This window comes from Nicotiana tomentosiformis, chromosome 11, assembly GCF_000390325.3.
Source record: "Nicotiana tomentosiformis chromosome 11, ASM39032v3, whole genome shotgun sequence".
Classification (NCBI taxonomy): domain Eukaryota; kingdom Viridiplantae; phylum Streptophyta; class Magnoliopsida; order Solanales; family Solanaceae; genus Nicotiana; species Nicotiana tomentosiformis.
The window spans coordinates 54,113,676-54,132,601 of record NC_090822.1 but is presented as its reverse complement, the minus strand read 5'-3'; the positions used below and the strand labels follow the sequence as shown (position 1 = coordinate 54,132,601).

At 44.5% G+C, this 18,926-nt stretch overlaps 1 long non-coding RNA gene across 1 annotated transcript; it reads left to right on the top strand.

Moving 5' to 3' along the window:
* Positions 1 to 7,851, top strand: LOC138900681 (uncharacterized). Its single transcript, XR_011411811.1, has 2 exons — positions 1 to 123; positions 7,517 to 7,851. It is a non-coding gene; the product is annotated as an uncharacterized lncRNA (long non-coding RNA).
* The last annotated feature ends 11,075 nt before the right edge of the window (positions 7,852 to 18,926 follow it).

The following is an 18,926-nucleotide window of genomic DNA, read 5'->3' as shown; positions in this document are numbered from 1 at the left end:
TGCTATTCGACGGTACTAACGTCCCTTTTGCCTGGGGTGCTGCATCTTTAAATGGATGCAGGTGGTTATATAGCAGACGGTGCGGATCACAGATAGTGCTGCATCCTCTTCTCAGCGGACTCGGTGAGCCCCATTTCATTCTAGGGTCATGTATTGTACCTTTTGTTTATATTATGGTCACTTTTTGAGGTATAGCCAGGCCTTGTTGTCGACACCATCTTTACTCTCTTTTGTATCTTTCGATAGTTTGTAGACACTATGTGGGTTGTATATGGGTGTTGGGAATGTTAAACAAGTCATGTTGTGTTTGATCACTTGTTCCACTTGAACTTTAAGAATGTGTATTTTGGAACTTAAAAGCGCAATGAGTAATGAAATGATTTAGGATTGTATGAATGCGACTCCTACTGTATAATTAATGAAATCACGTCTTCTCTTGATCAAGGGTTAATTGGGTAGGAAGTATCTAACAGGCTTGCTTGGTCGGGTTCACTCGGTTGAGCGCCGGTCGCGCTTCCCGAGGATGGGGCATGACAAACTTGGTATCAGAGCCTAAGGTTTTAAAGTGTCCTAGGATGTCTCGGAGCCGTGTCCGGTAGAGTCCTTCTTATCGATGTGTTATCGAGCACATCTATAAGTTGGAGGCATTTAGGAACAATGCCCTTCTTTGATATTCTGGATCGTGCGATGAAACTAATTGTGCAACTGTTCCTCCTCTAACTTGTGCATTCCTTTAACTTTCAGTATATGGAACCTAAGAAGAGAGCAAGAACTGGACAAGGAGCCAACGCCGTCTTAGGAGTGGCAGTTGATCCTTTATTTGATGAAGCGGGTGATCACCCGAGGGGTGAGGATAATCCCCCGACTGCTACACTACCTGATTCCACTACACCGGCCCATGCCACACAAGTTCCTACACCTACTGAGGGTGCGACAGTTCCTCCACCTGACATTCCGATTCCACCTCCAGCCCCAACTTCCGGCTCTGGTATTTCTGATAGGGATCTTAGGGGAGCTATTCAGATGTTGACTCAGATAGTGGCTTCTCGGGCCCAAAGGTCGAATGTTGCACCTACATCCTCTAGCCAGCAAGGGGATTCTAGTGGTTCTAGGGTGAACAGGTTTCTGCAGTTGGATCCTCCGGTGTTCATGGGTGCTAATCCCGAGGAGGACCCACAGAACTCCATTGATGAGATGCATAAGACTCTCCGGGTTATGCGCACTACTGAGACAAAGGGAGTGGAGTTGGCCGCCTACCGCCTGAAAGGAGTGGCCTATTCTTGGTTTGAGCTATGGGAGGACTCTCGGGAGGAGGGGAGCCCTCCAGCGAGATGGAGTGAGTTTGCTGATGCCTTTATAGACCATTTCTTGCCTGCCGAGACTAGGGCAACCCGTGCTGCAGAGTTTGAGAATCTTAAGCAAGGGAGTAGGAGTGTGGGGGAGTATCACATGGAGTTCGCGCGCCTGTCAAAATATGCCATTCTCATGTTGCCTACTATGGAGGCTAGAGTGCGCCGGTTTTTGCAGGGCCTTAGCCCCTTGGTTATCAATGAGGCCGCTACAACTGCCTTGAATTTAGACATGAACTATGGGAAGATGGTAGCATTTGCTCAAGCTACAGAAGACCGCAAGTTGAAGAACAGGAGGGAGCGAGAAGGTACCAGCAAGGCCCGGTCCGCGGGCAACTTTGGGGACTCATTTGGTGGGGGTGATCAGCTTTCAGAGGAGGGGCATCAGGTCCAACCCAGTATCATGCTCAGTCTTTAGCCAGTGCACCGCCAGCGGGGCACGTCAACAACAGGGGAGTCGCTTCAGGCCCAATCAGGGTAGCAGGGGACCCCACCATCAGGGCCGATCAGGAGGGAGATTCCCGCAGCAGCGGAGGCCCCCATGCCCCAGGTGTGGGAGGATGCACTCAGGGATTTGCTACATGGACTTACCTATATTTTGCGGGTGGGGATTAAGGGGTCATATTCAAAGGGAGTGTCGTTCATCCCGCCAGGGTATGGGCAGGGGCACAACACAGCCATCCAGTTCTGCAGCTGCTACATCTTCCGCACCCCTCCAGCTCGAGGCCCTCCGGCACCAGTAGGGCATGGTGCATCTAGGGGTGGTGCACAGAGTTCAGGAGGGCCCAACCGTTTCTATGCTATGAGTGGTCGCCAGAGTGCAGAGTATTCTCTAGATGTCGTTACAAGTATATTGGCTATCCAAACTCATGATGTATATGCTCTTATTGATCCCAGTTCCACCTTGTCCTATGTTACCCCTTTTGTTGCTATGGAATTTGGGATAGAATCGGAACAGCTTCTTAAGCCGTTCTCTGTATCTACTCCGGTTGGCGAGTCTATTGTGGCCGCACGAGTTTATAGGGGTTGTATTGTCACGGTGCGCGGTCAGGACACCGTGGCCGATCTCATTGAATTGGGGATGGTTGTTTTTTATGCAATTATGGGAATGGATTGGCTTTATTCATGTTTTGCTAAGCTCGACTGCCAAACTAGAATTGTGAGGTTTGAATTTCCTAATGAGCCGGTTATTGAGTGGAAGGGGGATAATGTGATGCCAAAAGGTAGGTTTATTTCTTACCTTAAGGCCACAAAGATGATCAACAAGGGGTGTATTTACCATTTGGTCCGAGTTACAGACACCACTACTGAGGCACCTACACTCGAGTCAGTGCCAGTTGTGAATAAATTTCCGGAGGTCTTTCCTGATATGCTCCCTAGGGTTCCGCCAGACAGGGAGATTGATTTTGGGATTGATGTGATGCCAGGCATGCAACCTATATCTATTCCGCTCTACAGAATGGCACTAGCAGAATTGAAGGAACTAAAGGAACAATTGAAGGATTTGTTAGAGAACGGTTTCATCCGACCAAGTTTGTCTCCATGAGGCGCACCGGTTCTTTTTGTGAGGAAGAAAGATGGATCACTGAGGATTTGTATTGACTACCGGCAGCTCAACAAAGTCACAATCAAAAACAAATACCCACTACCAAGAATAGATGATTTGTTTGATCAGTTACAGGGTGCTAAATATTTCTCCAAAATTGATTTACGATCCGGGTATCACCAATTGAAGATCAGGGAGCAGGATATTCTGAAAACAGCTTTTAGAACCCAGTATGGGCATTTTGAATTTCTAGTGATGTCTTTTGGGCTAACAAATGCCCCGACAGCTTTCATGGATCTTATAAATTGGGTTTTCAAGCCTTTCCTCGACTCCTTTGTGATAGTGTTCATTGACGATATTCTTGTGTATCCACGAGGTCGGGAGGACCATGCCGATCATCTCAAGGCAGTGTTGCAGACTCTTCATCAGCACTAATTGTATGCGAAATTTTCAAAGTGTGAATTTTGGCTTGAATCTCTCACATTCTTGGGTCATGTTGTCTCTAGAGAAGGAATCAAGTTTTATCCTCAAAAGATTTCAACAGTAAAGAATTGGCCTAGACCTACAACGCCCACCGAGATTCGCAGTTTCTTGGGCTTAGCAGGGTATTACAGGAAGTTTGTGGAGGGGTTCTCTACTCTTGCCTCTCCATTGTCTAAATTGACTCATAAAGCAGTTAAGTTCCAATGGTCCGATGCTTGTGAAAGGAGCTTCCAGGAGTTGAAATCGAGATTGACTACAACGCCGGTGTTGACCTTGCGAGAGGGCACAGATGAATTTGTGGTATATTGTGATGCTTCAAGAATTGGGCTTGGGTGTGTGTTAATGCAACACGTCAAAGTTATAGCATATGCTTCTAGGCAACTCAAGAATCATGAAAAGAATTATCCAACACTTGACTTAGAACTGGCGGCGATAGTTTTTGCATTAAAAATTTGACGTCACTATTTGTATGGGGTCAATGTGGAGGTATTCACGGATCACAAGAGTCTTCAATATATTTTCAAACAAAAGGAGCTGAATCTGAGGCAGAGAAGATGGCTGGAGTTACTCAAGGATTACGACATCGATATTCTATATCACCCGGGGAAAGCTAATGTTGTGGCGGATGCACTTAGCCGGAAATCTATGGGTAGTTTAGCATACTTAGAGGTATATCAAAGGCCATTGGCCAAGGAAGTCCATCGATTGGCTAGTTTGGGAGTTCGTCTTACGGACTCTAATGACGGAAGGGTAATTGTGCAAAATAGGGCTGAATCATCGTTTGTTGTGAAAGTCAAAGAGAAGCAATACAACGATCCATTTTTGGTGCAATTGAAGGAGGGGATTCAAAAACATAAGACTACGGCTTTTGCTCTTAGCATGGATGATGGTCCACTAAGGTACCAAGGGCGACTATGTATTTCGAATGTAGATGGTCTACGGGAAAGAATCATGACCGAAGCTCACGCTTCTAGGTATTCCGTGCATCCATGTTCTACGAAGATGTATCACGACCTCAAGGAAGTCTATTAGTGGAATGACATGAAAAGAAATGTGGCGGACTTTGTGGCAAGGTGTTCGAACTGTCAGCAAGTGAAGGCCGAACATCAACGGCCTGGTGGGTTGGCATATAACATAGAAATTCCAATATGAAAGTGGGAGATGATTAATATGGATTTTGTGGTAGGATTACCACGCACTCCGCGCAAGTTTTACTCAATTTGGGTGATCGTGGACCGAATCACGAAATCAGCACACTTCTTGCCAGTTAAATCTACCGACACAACGGAATAATATGCTCAGTTGTATATCAAGGAAATAGTCAGGCTACATGGCACTTCAATTTCTATCATTTCCGACCGAGGGGCTTAGTTCACGGCCAATTTTTGGAGGAAATTTCAGCAAGGTTTGGGTACTCAGGTGAATCTTAGTACAGCTTTCCATCTACAGACCGACGGGCAAGCAGAGCGAACTATTCAGACGCTCGAGGACATGTTGCGTGCTTGTGTTCTTGATTTCAAGGGTAGCTGGGATGATCATTTGCCACTCATAGAGTTTTCGTATAACAACAGCTTTCATGCAAGTATCCATATGGCACCGTTTGAGGCATTATATAGTAGGAGATGTAGATCTCCCATTGGGTGGTTCGAGATTGGGGATGCAGAATTGATAGGGCCAGACCTTGTACATCAGGCTATGGAAAAAGTTAAGATCATAAAGGAGCGGTTGAAAACTGCTCAGAGCCATCAAAAATCCTATTCGGATGTTCGTCACAGAGACTTAGAGTTCAAGGAAGATGGTTGGATATTCTTGAAGGTTTCCCCCATGAAGGGTATTATGCAGTTTGGGAAAAAGGGGAAATTGAGTCTGAGGTATGTCGGGCCGTACAAAATCATTCAGAGGATTGGTGAGGTGGTGTACAAGCTTGAGCTACCACCTGAGATGTCATTAGTACACCCGGTGTTCCATGTGTCTATGTTGAAGAAAGTAGTTGGAGATCCATCACTCATTGTTCCGGTTGAGGCTATTGAGGTTAATGAGGAATTGGCTTATGAAGAGATTCCAGTTTCTATTATTGATCGGCAAGTCCGAAAGTTGAGAAACAAGGAAATTGCATCCGTGAAAGTATTATGGCGAAACCAACAGATTGAAGAGGCTACTTGGGAGGCCGAGGAAGAAATGAAGAAAAAGTATCCTTATTTGTTTGAATAACTATATATTTATAAAGTTGTGATCTAGGAAAATTTTAAGACTTACTTTCTATGAATTTTGTATCAATTGTACAATTGGCGTTAAGGGTGTTCCTTTCTGGTAATACATTGCTTGTGAGGCCACAATTGGTGTTGTTTTGTATTATGTTACTCATCGGATTATGTATATGCTGTTAGGATGTGTTTCTGGAGCTCTCTGACAGGTGGATAAGCCCAGTTACAGGGGAAACTCTGGCGAAATATTTGGAAATTTAGGGAGTTAGTCTTATTTGGGGCTGCTGGTGTGTGGTATGAAAATTGAGTTGCATAAGATGCTAATAACAGATTTTTACCCTCATTCGAGGACGAATGATCCTAAGTGGGGGAGAATGTAAGGCCCCGTAAAACTTTGTAAAAGAAAAAAAATAATGTTTCGTGGTGCCGAATTGGTTTTACGTGTTGTGTATTATAGAAATTCTTCGCCATGGACCATTTTGAGCATATTTTCTGATATATTTAGAGTGAGAGAGAGGGTCCTAGAGGGAGAAGTGATCTTCATCAAATTGTTCTTCAATTCTCACTTAAATCTTGAAGATTATAAAGAGAGGCACCTAGGTCTTCTTCCTAAGAGGTAAGATTCTATCACCCAAACTCTTAATTTCAAAATGTAACTAGAATGGGCCATTAGTAAGGTAATTCATGGGGATGGGAGTGCTTACCTTGCATTCATGTATCCTTGTAGTATGTGGGAAGATTGTGAGCTAATAATGGTAGAGAGTGGGTTGGGAAATGATGGAATCTTCCACAAAAGAGCCTTAAAACATTGATGCACACCTAGTGTTTGATAGTATGCTCAAATGAGCTAAAATCGTGTTCATCTTCCTAATTTTGGTTCAATTTTGTTATATTGCTAAAATAGATTGAAGTTTCTAATAGTCCGGAACATCTTAGAGTTTTAAGAGGCTCAATTGAGGTATGTTGGCTAAACCCCCTTCTTCTTAGAATCGAACCCCATAGTGATGATGTAATTGGAGTAAGCCCTTGGCCTTTATAGAATTGGCGATTTCTATCGTATTTGTGTTGAAGGATGTAAGTTCAATATTTATTCTAAATTCTTCATCATGTTATCTTGTCATTGTGGATGTGTTTAAAAATGTGGAATATGTGTTAGAAATTTTAAGACTTCATGTTAAAGATCGAAATAAAGGTTGTTATGCCAAATTGTATGAAAAGCCTCTATGTGCCTAAGATTCCAAAATTGCTCATATGTGAATTTAATGTCTTGAATGGGGAGATTTTTGATAATGATATTGAATGTGGAAAAGGGGTCTGGAACTATGAAATATGGCCAAGTGCCAAGAATGACTTTGTAATCGTAATCACTAGTATCAATGAATCGAAAGTACATGAAAGAAGTACGATGTGAGATGATTGACTGAAAAAGGTAATGTATAAAATGAGATGGCCTAGCCGGTCGGGCCGAGATCGGACTCTGTGTAAGAACACAGTGGTATTGTGGATGAAATTGTGAAAAGGGTTGATGTCTCGAATGAGATGTCCTAGCCGATCGGGCCGTGATCGGACGCCATGCCGCACACATGGTGGTACTGTGCTGGAAAGTTATAATGAAATTGTGGTAATGACTCAGATGAGGCGGCCTAGCTGATCGGGCTGAGATTGGACTCCGTGTAAGAATACAGAGGTATTGTGAAGTGTGGAACATCGGTACTAAAGGTCACCCAACCTAGTAATATGGAAATTGTCTTGAAAATGCATATGATCCTTAACTTGTTGTTTTACTATTATTTGAAGCCCTTATTGAATTCTTGACTATTCTTCTTGTATTATTTTTTATTCTATTGAGTTGGTGTTTAGCTATACATACTAGTGCTATTCGACGGTACTAATGTCCCTTTTGCCGGGGGCACTGCATCTTTAAATGGATGCAGGTGGTTACATAGCAGACAATGCGGATCACAGATAGTGCTGCATCCTCTTCTCAACGGACTCGGTGAGCCCCATTTCATTCCGGGGTCATATATTATACCTTTTGTTTATATTATGGTCACTTTTAGAAGTATAGTCAGGGCCTTATTTTCGGCAGCATGTTTACTCTCTTTTGTATTTTTGAGGGTTTGTAGACACCATGTGGGTTGTATATGGGTGTTGGGAATGTTAAACAAGTCATGTTGTGTTTGATCACTTGTTCCACTTGAACTTTAAGAATGTGTATTTTGGGACTTAAAAGCGCAATGACTAATGAAATGATTTAGGATTGTATGAATGAGACTCCTACTGTATAATTAATTGAAATCACGTCTTGTCTTGATCGTGGGTTAATTGGGTAGGAAGTATCTAACATGCTTGCTCGGCCGGGTTCACTCAGTTGAGCGCCGGTTGCGCTTCCCGAGGATGGGGCGTGACAGTGACGGTACCTAATCCAAACTCGCTAGGTAAACCAACACATGCAGAAAACCAAGGCAAGACATAACAAAACATAATCAGTTGTTATAACATAAATAGAACGTAATAAGTCTATCATCATCAACCAAAAATCTCAAACTTTCTTAAGTTCAAAATTCCAACTTTCGAGTAAAAGCTCCAAATCAACCCCGGGTCACCCAAGACCCGAACTGAACATATGTACAAGTCCAAAATCATCATACGAACCTATTGGAACCTTCAAATAATCAATTCGAGCTCGTTAACCCAAAATGTTAACCTTGATAAATTCTTCTCACCTTAAGCTTCTAGTTAGGAACTAAGCATCTCAAATTACTCCCGAATCTCTCGTAACCCGTACCACCAATACCCTCAAGTCATTACACCAAATCAACTTATGAAAAGCATCAAATAGGGAAATGAGATTCTAGAACTCAAAATAATCTGTCGGGTTATTACATCTCCACCTATTACATAAATGTTCGTCCTCGAATGGGTTTAGAAATGTATCTTAACTGCTAAAAAGGTGTGGATATCTCCTCATCATGTCTGACTCGATCTCCCAAGAAGCTTCATCACTCAGTTGCCTTTTCTAAAGCACCTTCATCGAAGCGATCTCCTTTAACCTTAACTTTTGAACCTACCTGTCCAAAATAGCTATTGACTCTTCTTCATAAGCTAAATTCTCATCTAGATGTATTGTGATGAACTCCAAAACATGCGACTTATCTTCATTCTAACTTTGAAGCATAGAACATGAAATACCAAATGTACCAACTCTCTATATGCCACTTCACCAACTCTCTCCAACACCTCAAATGGGCCAATAAACCTTAGATTTAACTTGTCCTTCATCCCAAACCTCATAATTCATGGGTGAAACTTTTAAGAGTACCTTCTCACCCTCCATAAAAGCTACATCATGAACCTTCTTATCCGCATAACTCTTCTGCCTACTTTGTGCTATCCAAAGTCATTCTTGAATCAACTTCACATTCTCCACCGCATCACGTACCAAATATGTACCCACCAATCTAGCCTCACCAAGCTCAAACCAACCAATAGGAGAGTAGCACTCTCTACCTGTAATGACCAAGCCGGTCGTTTCGAGAGTTGCAGTCCCTTCCCCCATTTACTGCTCTATTTGTGCTTTATAGTTGTTATATAATTTATCGGGTTAGTTGGTTCGGGTCCGGAGAGATTTCGGAATGAATTGAGACACTTAGTCTCATAATGGAAAGCATAAGTTGGAAAAGTCGACTGTATGTTGAATTATGTGTAAACGACCCTGGATTTGAATTTTTATGGTTCCGATAGCTCTGTTGGGGGATTTTGGACTTAGAAGCGTGTACGAATTATGATTTGGAGGTCCGTAGTAGAATTAGGCTTGAAATAGCGAAAGTTAAAATTTTAAAAAGTTTGACTGGGGGTGAACTTTTTGACATCGGGGTCGGATTGGATTTCCGAAAGTGGGAGTAGGTTCGTGGTGTCATTTGTGACTTGTGTATAAAATTTGAGGTCAATCGAACATGATTTGATAGGCTTCAGCTTCGTTTGTAAAATTTGGAAATTTTAAAGTTCATTAGGCTTTAATATGGATGCGATTCATGTTTTTGATGTTGTTTGAGGTTATTTAAAGGCTCGACTAAGTTCGTATGATGTTTTAAGACTTGTTGGTATGTTGGGTTGAGGTCTCGAGGGCCTCGGGTTTATTTCGGGTGGTCAACGGACTTGGAATTTGATTTGAGAAGTTGCTGAAGTTTGTGTGTTGCTAGTGTAATAGCACCTACGGAGTGGGAACCGTAGATATGAAACTGCAGGGGCGGGTGAAGGTCCACAGATGCGGAGATGGAGGAGTGAAGGCCAAAGAAGCGAAGGAAGGAAGGAGTCGGGCTCCGCAGAATCGGAGGATATCATGCAGGGGCGTGTCCGTAGGAGCGGATATAGGAGACGCAGATACGGAGGTCACCGCAGAAGCGGGCATTGTGACGCTCCTGCGAGGCCGCAGAAGAAGCTTAGTTGCCGCAGGTGCGGAAAGCCTGGGCAGAAACTATATAAGCGAGGGTTCCGAGATTTCCACCATTTCTATCATTTTGAGCTTAGATTTTGGAGGTTTGTGAGAGGATTTTCAAGGGGATTCTTGAGGTAAGTTCCTTGCGTTCATCTTTCTTCAATAGTTGTGTTTCCCCATTGATTTTCCACTTAGCTGGTGTGTTTTTGAGGTGTAATTTGGGGGTTTGAGGCTAGGGATTTGGAGAGTTGATTTTGGGGATTTTAATGACCAATTGGTGTCGGATTTTGATGAATTTGGCATGACTAGATTTGTGAGTGAATCGGCCTTCAGAGTTTGTGATCTTTGTCGGATTTCGAGACATGGGCCCGGGGCTCGGGTTCGAGCCGATTTCAGATTTTTGAGTTATAACTTTGTAATTTCTTGTAGAACTGATTCCTTTATCCCGTATTGATTGTATTGTACTATTTGAGGCTAGATTCGAGTCATTTGGAAGCCGATTTGCGAGGCAAAGGCGTATTGGAGTAGGGATTTGCTTGGATTAAAGTAAGTAACACTTCTAAACTTGGTTCTGAGGGTTCGAAACCTCGAATTTATATGTTATGTGATTGGTATTGAGGTGACGCATATGCCAAGTGACGGGCGTGCACCGTGAGAATAGTGACCTGGTCGATTCCATGGCACTGTCTAGTGGTTCTATCTTGTTGATATCCGTGTTTTCATCATGTGATAAAGTAATTGAGCTGTCACTCATGCTAGATATCATGTTTAGGCTTTATGCCGTTACTGTTGGGACCCATAGTGGTCGTTTCTTGCTGTTGTCTTACTGATTTCACTGATATTTCATACTCAGTCATATTCATTCATTTCATATCATATCTCAGTCTCTGTTGTTATTTATTGATACATCATATTTTTATTTTCGGGCTAGTATCATGATACTGTGAGCCCGTGAGAGAGAGACTGGAGAGATTGATGACTGAATGAGGCCGAGGGCCTGATTATGAGTGACATTTATGAGATCGAGATTCACTCCGCAGTAGTTATACTGATTATGATAGCGCTTGGGCTGAAGGAGCCCCTTTGATGTTTGTACACACCCCTAGTGAGCGCGGTTGAGTACATTGAGGGATGGATCTTCCCTGGACATAGATCTTGTCCGAAGCATTATATACCTAGAGATGGATCTTCTCCACGGGCTGGATTGGCCCTACTGAGTACTGGGTGACTGATGGTCAGTGATGTACATATATCGGGATAAATCTTCCCTGGGCCATATACAGTACTAAGTGATTGAGCATTTGAGAGTGTGAGCACATGAGGCTGTCACAATGGTGTGTCATATACAACATTTGCATTGGCATGTAGAAATAGAGGAGTTATATTCTTCATATCATTCAGATTGATCCATGTTTACTATTTTGAGATATCTATCGAACTTTAAAGCATGTCTACGTTTATGCACTGTTATTTCTATATTGAACTGTGCCGATTGAGTTCGTCACTACTTTCAGTCCAAAGTTTGGACTTGTTGCTTATTGAGTTGGTTGTACTCATGCTACATCCTGCACTTCGTGTGCAGATTCAGATGCTTCCGGTTACGGCGGCTGCTGAGTGAGGAGTCAAGATCTCCGAGACTATCGAGGTAGCTGCATGGCATTCGTAGGCCTTGACTCTCCTTCTTTATCTTTATTTGTATTTCAGTTCTTATTCCTCAGACATTGTAGTAGGCAGTATCCTGGCATAGATGCTCATGTACTTGGTGACACCCCGATTTTGGGAGAGATTTGTATTGTGTTATGGTTTCTATCGGTTTTTTAAATGGTTTTCTTAAATATTGACTATTCCCGTTTAATTTTCAAAGTTTATATTTGGTTGAACTGGTTGAGTAGTTGGCTTGCCTAGTCCCACGATAGGCGCCATCACGACGGTTGGTTTTGGGTTGTGACAAGTTGGTATCAGAGCATATGTTACATAAGTCTCACGAGTCATGAGCAGGTTTAGTAGAGTCTTGCGGATCGGTACGGCGACGTCTGTACTTATCTTCGAGAGGCTGTCAAACCCTTAGGAAATTTCACATTCTTATATTCTTATCGTGCAGATTTGTTGATTCCGGTAACTAAATTTCTGTTATTCTATTCTCTCACAGATCGTGAGGACACATACTACTGGATAGGATGGACAACCACCACTACCACCAGCTAGGGCAGCAAGGGGTCGAGATCGCGGTAGAGGCCGCGATAGGGGCAGGGGTGAAGCTGGTACAACATCTAGGGCAGCACTTGCAGATCCACCAATCGCTCCAGCTCAGGAGCACTTACCCGATACAATTGAGCCGGTGGGGTCAGCTCAGGCACCAGCTCTGCCCATTGTGATTCTAGGACTTCAGGAGGCTCTAGCATAGATATTGAAATTTTAAACTGGCCTTGCTCAGGCGGTTTTGACTCAGGCTGCACCAGCCACTTCTCAAGCCGGGGGAGGTACTCATACCCCTGTTGCCCGTACTCTAGAGCAGGTGGTGCAGGGACTTCAGATACCGAGGGCACCACCAGTCCAACCGGTTGCAGCTGCTCAGGCCTAGGTGATCCCCGTTGTAGCCGATTATGAGTAGAGGAGACTTGAGAGATTTGGGAGGCTACGACCTCTATCATTTAGTGGTGCTGAGTCAGAGGATGCTCAGGGCTTTCTGGATAGGTGTGAGCGGATGCTTCAGACAGTAGGTATTCTGGAGACCAGTAGGGTCTCGTTCACTACTTTTCAGTTTTTCGGGGCTGCCTTCAGATGGTGGGAGGCTTATGATAAGCGCAGGACAGTTGGTGCAGCACCACTTGCATGGCAGGAGTTCTCCGTTCTATTTTTGGAGAAGTTCGTGCCGCAGTCTCGCAGAGAGGAGATGCGCAGACAGTTTGAGCAGCTTCGCCAGGATGGCATGTCTGTGTCGCAGTATGAGATGAGGTTTTCTGAGTTGGCCCGTCACGTAGTTTGGATGGTTCCCACTGATAGGGAGAGGATTCAGAGGTTCATCGATGGCCTTACATATCAGTTGCGGTTGCTTATGACTAGGGAGAGGGTATATGGTGCTACTTTTGATGAGGTTGTCGATATTTCTCTGCAGATAGAGATGGTCCGCAGTCAGGAGCGGGTTGAGAGGGAGGCCAAGAGGCCTCATGGATTAGGTGGTTTTAGTGGTGTTCCTTCTGGAGATCAGTTCTACCATGGTAGGGGTCGTCGTTATAAGCATGCTCAGACGACTCGTCCAGTTCACCGTGGTGCATCATCCGACCATGGTTCATACAGTACACATCATGGCGAGTCATCTCTCAATGCTCTTCCAGCTCAGAGTTTGTCCCATGCACCTTCGGTTCAGGGCTCATCGGCACCGGGTACTTCTAGCGGGTATTCTGGTGCTCGGGGTTCCCTCCAGCCCCCACCGCCATTTACATGGAGGGGTTGTTTCGAGTGTGGAGATATGGGTCACATCAAGAGGTACTTTCCCTGCCTTACAGGAGGTCCAGCTTAGCAGAGGAGTCAGCCTACGACTTCAGCACCCGTTACTTCACCACCTGCTCAGCCAGCTCGGAGTGGAGATCAGTCAGCTAGGGGTCGCCTTATAGGGGGAGGCCGATCAGGTGCAGTCAGGCCCGATTCTATGATATTCCTGCCGGACCAGATGTTGTTGCTTTAGACGAAGTGATCACAAGTATTGCCTCAGTTTTCCACAGAGAGGCCTCTGTACTATTTGACCCTGGTTCCACTTATTCATATGTATCATTGTATTTTGTTCATCATTTGGATATTCCCCATGAGTCCTTAGTTTCATCTATTCTGGTGTGTGATACTATTATTGTGGAACGTCTATATCGGTCTTGCGTAGTGACCATTGGGAGTCTGGAGACTAGAGTTGATCTCTTGTTGCTTAGTATGGTTGATTCTGACGTGATCTTGGATATGGATTGGTTGTCTCCTTGTCATGCTATTCTAGATTGTCACGCTAAGACTGTGACATGGGCGATGCTGGGGTTGCCGAGGATTGAGTGGAGAGGTTCTCTAGACTATGTTCCCAGTAGAGTGATTTCATATTTGAAGGCCCAGCGGATGGTTGGGAAGGGTTGTTTATCTTATTTGACCTTTGTGAGGGATGTGAGTGCTGCTACTCCCACTATTGATTCTATTCTGGTGGTGCGGGAGTTTTCGGACGTATTTCCTGCAGACTTGCCGGGCATGCCTCCCGACAGGGATATTGACTTCGATATCGACTTGGTGTCGGGCACCCAGCCTATTTCTATTCCACCGTATCGCATGGCACCAGCTGAGTTGAAGGAATTGAAGGAGCAGCTTCAGGAACTCCTTGATAAGGGGTTTATTCGGCCTAGCGTGTCACCTTGGGGTGCACCAGTTCTATTTGTGAAGAAGAAGAATGGTACTATGAGGATGTGCATTGATTATAGGCAGTTGAACAAAGTTACAATCAAGAACAAGTATCCTTTACCGCATATTGATGATCTGTTTGACCAGCTTCAGGGAGCGAGGGTGTTCTCCAAGATTGATTTGAGGTCTGGGTATCACCAGTTGAAGATTCGGGACTCGGATATTCTAAAGAGAGTCTGTAAGACTCGTTATGGTCATTATGAGTTCCTTGTGATGTCTTTTGGGCTGACCAATGCCCCAGCAACGTTCTTGCATTTGATGAACAATGTTTTTTAGCCTTATCTCGACTCGTTTGTTATAGTGTTCATTGATGATATCCTGGTGTACTCTCGTAGCCAGGAGGAGAATGCCCATCATTTGAAGATTGTGTTGCAGCGGTTGAGGGAGGAGAAGCTTTATGCCTAGTTCTCCAAGTGTGAGTTTTGGCACAGCTCAGTGGCATTCTTGGGATACGTGGTGTCTAGTGAGGGTATTCAGGTGGATCCGAAGAATATAGACGCAGTTCAAAGTTAGCACAGACCGTCCTCGGCTATGGAGATCCGGAGCTTTCTTGGCTTGGCCGATTACTATCGTCGCTTTGTAGAGGATTTCTCGTCTATTACATCGCCCTTGTCCAAAGTTATCCAAAAGGGTGCTCCTTTCAGGTGGTCGGATGAATGTGAGGAGAGCTTTTAGAAGCTCAAGACTACTTTGACCACATCTCCAGTTCTAATTTTGCCATCAGCTTTAGACTCTTATACAGTGTATTGTGATGCTTCTCGGATCGGCATTGGGTGTGTATTGATGCAGGAGGGTAGAGTGATTGCCTATGCTTCGCGTCAATTGAAGCCTCACGAGAGGAACAACCCTGTTCATGATTTGGAGTTAGCTGCCATCGTTCATGCATTGAAGATTTGGAGGCATTATATCTACGGTGTGTTTTGCGAGGTGTTTACGGTTGGCCAACCAGTTCGTGAGATTAGATATTGGATATTTCGGAGCCCAGCCGGGTTCTAGCCTGTGTGGTTTCTTAGTCCTCTTTATATGATCGCATCAGAGAGCGCCAGTATGATGATCCCCATTTGCTTGTCCTTAAGGACACGATTCAGCACGGTGATGCCAGAGATGTGACTATTGGAGATAATGGGGTATTGAGGATGCAGGGTCGGATTTGTGTGCCCAATGTGGATGGGCTGCGTGAGTTGATTCTTGAGGAGGCCCACAGTTAGCGGTATTCCATTCATACGGGTGCCGCAAAGATGTATCAGGACTTGAGGCAGCATTATTGGTGGAGAAGAATGAATAAGGATGTAGTAGGGTTTGTAGCTCGGTGCCTTAACTGTCAGCAAGTGAAGTATGAGCATCAGAGACCGGGTGTATTGCTTCAGAGGTTAGAGATTCCAGTGTGGAAGTGTGAGCGGATCACCATGTATTTCGTAGTGGGGCTCCCACGGACTTCGAGGAAGTTCAATGTTATTTGGGAGATTGTGGATCGGCTGACCAAGTCCACGCACTTCATTCCAATTGGTACTACTTATTCTTTAGAGCAGTTGGCTGAGATTTACATCCGAGAGATCGTCCGCCTTCACGGTGTGCCAATGTCTATCATTTCAGATCGAGGAACGCAATTTACATCACAATTTTGGAGAGCAGTACAATGAGAGTTGGGCACAACATTTCGCCCTCAGACGGACGGATAGTCCGAGCGCACTATTCAGATATTGGAGGATATGCTACGCACTTGTGTCATTGATTTTGGGGGTTCTTGGGATCAGTTTCTGCCACTTGTGGAGTTTGCCTACAACAACATTAACCAGTCGAGCATTCAGATGGCTCCGTATGAGGATTTGTATGGGAGACGGTGTAGATCTTCGGTGGGTTGGTTTGAGCCGGGTGAGGCTAGGCTATTAGGTACTGACTTGGTTCAGGTTTCTTTGGACAAGGTTAAATTGATTCAGGAGCGGCTTCGCACGGCGCAGTCTAGACAGAAGAGTTATGCCAACAGGAAGGTCCGTGATGTGTCTTACAGGGTTTGGGACAAGGTCCTACTCAAGGTTTTGCCCATGAAGGGTGTTTTGAGGTTCGGGAAGAAGGGCAAGTTGAGCCCTCGGTTCATTGGACATTTTGAGGTACTTCAGAGGATTGGAGATGTGGCTTATAAGCTTGCCTTGCCACCTAGATTGTCATGTGTGCATCCAGTATTTCATGTTTCTATGCTCCGGAAGTATGTTGGCGATTCGTTTCATGTTTTGGATTTCAGCACGGTTCAGTTGGATGGTGATTTGACTTATGATGTGGAGCCGGTGGCTATTTTGGTTTGGCAGGTTCGGAAGTTGAGGTCAAAGGATATAGCTTCAGTGAAGGTGTAGTGGAGAGGTCAGCCCGTTGAGGAGGCTACTTGGGAGACCGAGCGGGAGATGTGGAACAGATATCCACGCCTATTTGAGACTCCAGGTATGTTTCTAGACACGTTCGAGGATGAACGTTTGTTTAAGAGGGGGAGGATGTAACGACCAGGCCGGTCGTTTCAAGAGCTGTATCCCCGTTCCCCCATTTACTGCTCCATTTGTGCTTTATAGCTGTTATATGACTTATCGGGTTAGTTGGTTCGTGTCCGGAAAGATTTTGGAATAAATTGAGACACTTAGTCTCATAATGGAAAGCTTAAGTTGAAAAAGTTGACTGGATGTTGACTTATGTGTAAACGACCCCGAATTTGAATTTTTATGGTTCTGTTAGCTCCGTTGGGGGATTTTGGACTTAGAAGCATGTCCAAATTGTGAGTTGGAAGTCCGTAGTAGAATTAGGCTTGAAATGGCGAAAGTTGGAATTTTGAAAAGATTGATCGGGGATGGACTTTTTGACATAGGGGTCGGATTGGATTTTCGGAAGTGTGAATAGGTTCGTTGTGTCATTTGTGACTTGTGTGCAAAATTTGAGGTCAATCGGATGTGATTTGGTAGGCTTCGGCGTCGTTTGTAGAATTTAGAAATTTTAAAGTTTATTAGGCTTGAATATGGGTGCGATTCGTGCTTTTGATGTTGTTTGAGGTGATTTAAAGGCTCGACTAAGTTCGTATGATGTTTTAAGACTTGTTGGTATGTTTGGTTGAGGTCCCGGGGGCCTCGGGTTGATTTCGGGTGGTCAACGGAGTTGGAATTTGATTTGAGCAATTGCTGAAGTTTGTGTGTTGCTGGTGTAATCGCACCTGCGGAGTGGGAACCATAGATGCGAGCTCGCAGGTGCGGGTGAAGGTCCGCATATGCGAGCCCACAGATGCGGGTGAAGGCCTGCATATGCGGAGATTGAGGAGAGACAGCAGAGGGACACATGTGCTAAGGTTTTCCCGCACCTGCGATACCGCAGATGCGGGATGAAGGTCGTAGAAGCGAAGGAAGGAAAGGGAGCATGGCTCCGTAGAAGCGGAGGTTATCATGCAGGGGCGTGTCCACAGGAGCGGATGTGGGAGCCGCAGATGCAGAGGTCACCGCAGAAGCGGACATTGTGTCGATCCTGCGAGGCCGCAGAAGCGGCTTAGTTGCCGCAGGTGCGAAAAGCCTGGGTAGAAACTATATAAGCGAGGGTTCCGAGATTTCCACCATTTCTAACATTTTGAGCTCGGATTTTGGAGGTTTTTGAGAGGGTTTTCAAGGGGATTCTTGAGGTAAGTTCCTTGTGTTCATCTTTCTTTAATAATTATGTTTCCCCACTGATTAACCACTTAATTGGTGTGTTTTTGAGGTGTAATTTGGGGGTCTGAGGCTAGGGATTTGGAGAGTTGATTTTGGGGATTTGAAAGACCAATTGGTGTCGAATATTGATGAATTTGGTATGACTAGACTCGTGAGTGAATGGGCCTTCGGAGTTTGTGATCTTTGTCGAATTTCGAGACATGGGCCCGGGGACCGAGTTTGAGCCGATTTTGGATTTTTGAGTTATAACTTCGTAATTTCTTGTAAAACTAATTCCTTTAACTCGTATTGATTGCATTGTACTGGTTGTGGCTAGATTCGGGTCAAAGGTGTATTGGAGTAGGGATTTGCTCAGATTGAGGTAAGTAACACTTTTAAACTTGGTTCTGAGGGTTCGAAACCCCGAATTTATGTGTTATGTGATTGGTATTGAGGTGACGCACATGCCAAGTTACGGGCGTGCGGGTGTGCACCATGAGAATAGTGACCTGGTCGATTTCATGGAACTGTCTAGTGGTTCTATCTTGTTGATATCTCTGTTTTCATCATGTGATAAAGTAATTGAGCTGTCACTCATGCTAGATATCATGTTTAGGCTTTATGCCGGTTCTGTTGGGACCCATAGTGGTCGTTTCTTGCTGTTGTCTTACTGATTTCATTGATTTTTCGTACTCAGTCATATTCATTTATTTCATATCATATCTCAGTCTCTGTTATTATTTATTAATATATCATATCATTGTTTTCGGGCTAGTATCATGACACTGTGAGCCTGTGAGAGAGAGACTGGAGAGATTGATGACTGAG